General features: G+C 46.8%; 1 protein-coding gene across 2 annotated transcripts in view; it reads right to left on the bottom strand.

Annotated features, from left to right (window-relative positions):
* Window positions 1-3,507, bottom strand: part of Cap2 (cyclase associated actin cytoskeleton regulatory protein 2) — a 154,328-nt gene extending 150,821 nt beyond the window's left edge. The window contains exon 1 of one of the 2 annotated variants that reach the window (XM_031358436.1): window positions 3,213-3,507. The gene's annotated coding sequence lies outside the window, so the exon portion shown is untranslated. Of the gene's footprint in view, window positions 1-2,487; window positions 2,591-3,212 lie in introns of those variants that run through there. The other variant, XM_031358438.1, reaches the window with a different exon arrangement.
* Between the last annotated feature and the right edge of the window lie 2,460 nt (window positions 3,508-5,967).

The following is a 5,967-nucleotide window of genomic DNA, read 5'->3' as shown; positions in this document are numbered from 1 at the left end:
TGTACCCCTTTCTGTGTGCACACATATGTGCACACATAGGTCAGAGGTCAATGTCAGATGTCTTCCTCAGTCACTCTCTGCCTTTTTATTTTTTGAGACAGGGTCTCTCACTGTATCTGCTTCCCCACTGCTGGAGTTCCATGCACAAGCCACTGCACCAAGTTTTTATGTGGGTGCTGAGGCTCAAACTCAGGTTTTCATGACTGAGCACTGAGCTAGCTCAGACTTCCTTCTTAATAATATCCCGTGCATGGATGGATCAGACTTCTTCCTCACAGTGTTCCATCTCTTAGGTGTTAGCATTGTTAGTGAGCCTCGGTGTGTATAGTTTTTATGGTTCCTTTTCAAATTTCATTTTTGGATGCGGGACTGAGATTTGAACCAAAGGCCTTGAGCATGATGCCCAAATGCTCTTCCGATGAGCTAGATCACCAGCCCCGTGTACAGGCATCTGTTGCCATGGCTGTTTTTGCATTTCTTGTGAACGGAGACTTACAGTGGAATTTCAAGGTAATATGGCAAGTCAGTGTTTAACTGAAGGATTTTTCAAATTAAACACATGATTTTATATTCCCATGAGCAGCGTTTGAGGGCTTCAATTCTTCCACATGTTCACCAGCACTTGGGATGATCTGATCTTTTTAAATTACAGTTGCATTGGTCAGTCTGGCATGAGACCTCACTGTGGCTATGTTTTGCAGTTACCTGTTGGATAAAGATGTTGGGCTTTTTTTTTTTTTTAACAGCTTTAATGGTCATTCATTCATGTCTTCCTCAGCACACTTTGATATTAGACCATCTCTTTATTAACAAATTAGAAAGGCTGTCTACATACTGTGTATCTGAATATCTTATCACATATATGATCACACACATACACACACACACACAGCCTTGTTCTCAAGCCTATGTCTACACTTGATAGTAAGTTCACAGTTGCTCCCTTAAATCTGATGCTTGTAAGTTATCTAGGCTTAGCAACATTGATGAATCAAGACTAATATATTAGGAGATATTCAAAACAAGATAAAACACCATTGAATCTGAAGTAACTTAATGTTGTTCTTGTGAGTATTTAGTTTCTGAGCATAATTCAAGCAGTTGGAAAATTTAGCCATCTGAGACTCTGGCCCAAGGTGGGAAGATGCTCTCTACTTTCAGGAGGAAAAAAATATCAAACAAACAAACCCCCAAACTATTTCTCTTCTGTTTCCATGAACCCTCATCCTATAAACCAAGTGCGTGCATGCATGTATGCCTGTGTTTGTGTGTGTATGTATGAGTATGCATTTGTGGAGTGTGTGTGTCTGTGGTGTGAGTGGATATACTTGCATACATGTGAGTGCAAGTTTGTGTGTGTGTGTGTGTGTGTGTGTGTGTGATAGAGGAGAAAAATTACTACTGATGAAAATCAACTAAACTTCAAGTTTCATATCTGTTAACACAATGAATCTCGCTGGTAGGTTCCTCTCCATATTCTCCTCGGCTACATTCAATTCACACAGCCAGCTGAGTAGTTACTAAACCAAACGTAAGGGCTACAAAGCCCTTATTTAAATCTAGCTCCTTCGCCAGGAAGTTAGGGATCCCCACATTCTGTCATACTGACCAGCTAAACAACATCTTATGGAAAAATCCTACTTCCGGCTTGTAAAACTGGTTGGTCACTGACATTTCTCACAGTCAGCTTCTTTTTTTTTTCTCTTCATCCTTGAGTCTCACTTGATCCTAACTTTATTAAGGATTTACAGATTTGAGGATTCATGGAGAAATAAGTCTTATTTTTTGAAAGAAAAAAAAAAAGGTTCAGTCTTGTCAAGATTCCGTGCTCTGGCAGCAAGTGATGGACTGAATTATTTCCACCAGCCTTCTGTATCTGCTTTCAGTCCCTAACCACCCACGCAGGGCTGTCTGAACTGCCCCAAACCCCTCCCTGCCCTCAGCAGGCTTTTATTCAAACTAAACCTCAGCAAATCAAAATCACTCCAAAGATGAGACACCACTGTTAGCCTCCACAAAGTGGTCCCAGCTACATCAGCGAGACGTTAAGTGTGACGGTGCCTACCGGTGATCCAGCACTTGGAAAGAAGGAAGCAGGAGGATTCTGAGTTTGAAGCCAGCCTAGGCTAATGGCAAGTTCCTGGTCAGCCTGGGCACAGAGTAAGGCTGCCTCGCGGAAGCGAACGAGCAAACCTGTAATCTCGGCTCTGAAGCACAATGATTGTTAACAGTTTCAGGTCAACCTGGAGTTCCATGGTGAAGCTCTGTCTACCAACAAACCAAGCAGCCAAAGGAGCAGGCAGTGCACTCTCTGCAAGCAATTCTGATAAACTAAATTGTCCCCCCCACCCCCCACCCCCCGGTTTGTTCCTGCCTTCTCTTGACTACGCAGGCAAAGACCCAAGTCTTGGCTGCACAAAGTTCACCTCCAGTTGGTAAATTTTTTAGACCTAATTCTAAATACTGGTCCTAAAAGCACAAACTCACTTAAAGAACGCCTGGATTCCGACATGACTTAATACACAGCCTCTTTGTGGTGTTGATGAGAATAGTCTCCTGTGCGTGGCGGACCATCAGCCTAAAGATGACGACAAGATTGCTGATGTCACAAATAAGCTCCTATGGGGCAGTCAGAGAGGCGCCGCGGGGTACCATTTTCAGAGCGGTCCCTTCAAAGCATCAGTTGCGTTTGCATTTTTTAGAAGTGACTCATGCCCTCAAGTCAGATTTTGCAGAGAAGCCAGGTCCCTTCCTTTCTTTCCAGCACCTTCGGTTTGAGGTAGCATTGGCAAGATCCATTTCAATGACACCCACCCGGGAACCCTTAGATAGCTCAGAGCAGAGCAGTGGAGACCCCTCGAAGTTAGACCGGCCTACGGTGTGGTGGCTGTCGGCCACGGGTGGCCTTCCAGCCCAAAACTCGCGATCGTCAGCGCCAGGCGAGCAGCTGGAGCGCTGGGCTGCGCTGACCCAGATGAGGACTGACCCGGCGCCGGGATCCCCGCATCCCAGCTCCTCACATCCCCGCTCCTCACTTCCCTGTCCTAGCATCTTGGTGGCCTCAGATCCCTGAGTCCGCTTCGCCTTTCTTCCCCGCGTCCTGGCCATCTCCCACCCTACCCGAGGCGCGCAACTTGCGAGCGCCGGCCTCGGGGTACCGGGTGCCCAGGCAAGCCCCCCCTTCTCCCCATCTCCCCGAACTCCAGCCTGACCTGCTGTAGAGCCTAGGTCCAGGCTTCGGTGATGCAAAGCGGGCTCCGGCCACTTGCGCCCTCCTCCCGCAGGCCCTGCGCCTCCCCCCTGCACTGGAACGCTAGTCGGTCACGCTGCTCGCGGGGAGAGTCGCCCGCGGCTTCCGGCAGCTCCAAATAGAGACGCGCGCGGGAGGGGCCGGGAGCACCCAGTCGAGGGCGGGGGTGGCAAGGAAGGGAGCAGAGAGGAGGCACAGATGGGCCGTGGGAGAAGAGAGATAGGAGGGCAGAGGCGATCGCTGGTGCAAGCAGGAAATGCCTTCGCCTCCTCCTGCAGGTTTGCAAAGAGCTCTGAAAAGGTCTGGCGGCCCCTGGAGGGGGTTGGGGGTGGGTAGGGATGCACAGTGACCCGCACAAAGAGGGGTAATGGAGCACCTCGAATGTCCTCCAACTCAAAGAAAAGGATAAAGGGGTGCAGATGCATCTATCTCTTCAGACAGATTGTAGATCTGGGGCAAGTAACTCATATACAGAAACTTTAAAAAGTCATCTGATTATTTAGAAACGAATAGAACTCTGGCCAGCCTACTTCAGCAACTGCTTACTTGTAGACACTGTCCCTTATTCTATATATGTATGGTCTATGCTTACAAAACTGGGAGCGTTTCTCTCCAGTTAGCATAATTAGAGAGGATCGATTTTTTTATTTTCATCGGAGTCTGGAATACTGGACACGAAGCTCTTCACTGAGTGAATGCCAAGGGGAAAAACTGCAGACAGGAGGGAGGAGAAGAGAGAGACGTAATAGCTTATGTTCTTATGTTTAAATTTTGAGAAATTGTACAAAGCTCTAGCCTCCCTGGGACTTGCTGTAGACCGGGTTGTTCTTGAACTCACAGACATCCTCCTGCCTCTGCCTCCAGAGTGCTGGGATTAACGGCATACACCACCATGCCTGGCCCTACAGATATTCTAAAAGCAAACTCTCAGAATAGTGTGGTAAAGGGGATTCTGTTTCCTGTTGTCTCAGGGTTTTATTGCTGTGAACAGACACCATGACCACAGCAACTCATAAAAAATATTTAATTGGGGCTGGGTATCAGTTTAGAGGTTTAGTCCATTATCATCATGGCACGAAGCCTGTGGCATGCAGATAGACATGGTGCTGGAGAAGCAGCTGAGAGTTCTACATCTTGATCTCCAGGCAGCAGAAAGAGACTGTGTACCACACTAGGCATAGCTTGAGCATATGACACCTCAAAGTCCACCTCCACAGTGACTCACTTCCCTCGGCAAGGCCACACCTATTCCAAGAGAGCCACATCTCCTAATAGTGTCACTCCCGATGGGCCTATGGGAGCTCATTACATTCAAACTACTACGTCTGTAAATGTTAAAATCACATTTAACTCAGCTTTATGTGTTATCAAAAGCCCACAACCATGAAGCCATCCCTAGCAGGCATCTCTTCACTCTCTTTAGTCTGGAGTAAAGGGAAACCTATTTATTATTCATGCTGACACACATGCTTTGAATGAACAGGTATACTGGCCTTTTGAGACAAGAATACAGGCCAGGCTGGCATAAAACTCTCAGGCCCTAAACTTACAGTAATTCTGCTTCCACCTCCTAAGTGCTGAGATTACAGGTATGCATCACACCTGTGATGCACCAACAGCCACAGTTAGCCACAGAAAGCTTCTTTTTACTTAATCCAGTTGTCCTTCTGGGTCTGGGGAACCAGTACAGGGCCTGCTACAGATATTAAGATCTGAAGATATGTAAGACGGCTCTATAAAATGGCACAGTGTTCTCACACTTCTGCAACCTTCTTGCACTCTGATCTTGTCCAGATGGCTTACAGTACCCAATACAATATAAATGCCATGTTAATAGGGCATTGCAATGTATTGTTTGTGTGTGGTGGTCAAAGACAAGAATGACTGAAGCACGTTCAGCGTGTTCAACCCTACCCTAATGTCTGTTCTTTACACAGGGCAAAAGTTTTGAATGAACTCTTTCTGTGAATCTCAACATAATGGATGACTCCAGCATCTTGGAACGCAGCCTGGAGGAGGGAAGATGTCTCAGTTGGTAAAGTGCCATCCTTGTGAGCTTGAGGACCCCATGCTCTTCAGACCCCATATACAATGTGGGGTGTGGTTGGACACACTTCTAGTCCCAGGGCTGTTAAGGCAGAGACATGCAGGTCCCTGGTGTCTGCTGGCCAACTAGTCTAGCCTACTTGTACAGTGTCAGGCCAGTGAGAGATGCCTTGCCTAAGGGTCACTATCTCCTGAGGAACAAAGCCCATGGGTGTCCTCTGCCTCCATCACACACACACACACACACACACACACACACACACACAAATCTTGGCTTCTGTAGTTTCTAGGGTACCCTGAGATCTTGTCTTAGTCTTTCATGTGCTGTAACAGAGCTCCTGAAACTGGGTGATTTGACAACATGTCCATCTGATAGTTTATAAACAATAGAAATGCACTTCTCGTTGCTGGAGGTAGGGAAGTGTAAGACCCAGCAGACAAGTATTTCGCTTCCAAGCTGGCACCCTTGCTCACATGGTAGAGGGCAGAAAGGTAAGGCAGAAAGGGGATAGATAAATGGCGTGCCTGCTCATGGTTAAGGAGCAAAAAGGATGAGTGTTCCTCACAGCCTGTTTTGTTTTGTTTTGTTTTGTTTTTTAAATAAAAATGTTGCTACAGTTATCTATTTTGTGTGTATATACTTCTATGCATGTGTCATAGCACACATTTGT

The sequence above is a fragment of the Mastomys coucha genome, unplaced genomic scaffold (genome assembly GCF_008632895.1).
Source record: "Mastomys coucha isolate ucsf_1 unplaced genomic scaffold, UCSF_Mcou_1 pScaffold7, whole genome shotgun sequence".
Classification (NCBI taxonomy): Eukaryota; Metazoa; Chordata; class Mammalia; order Rodentia; family Muridae; genus Mastomys; species Mastomys coucha.
This window is presented reverse-complemented; position numbering and strand designations above follow the sequence as displayed.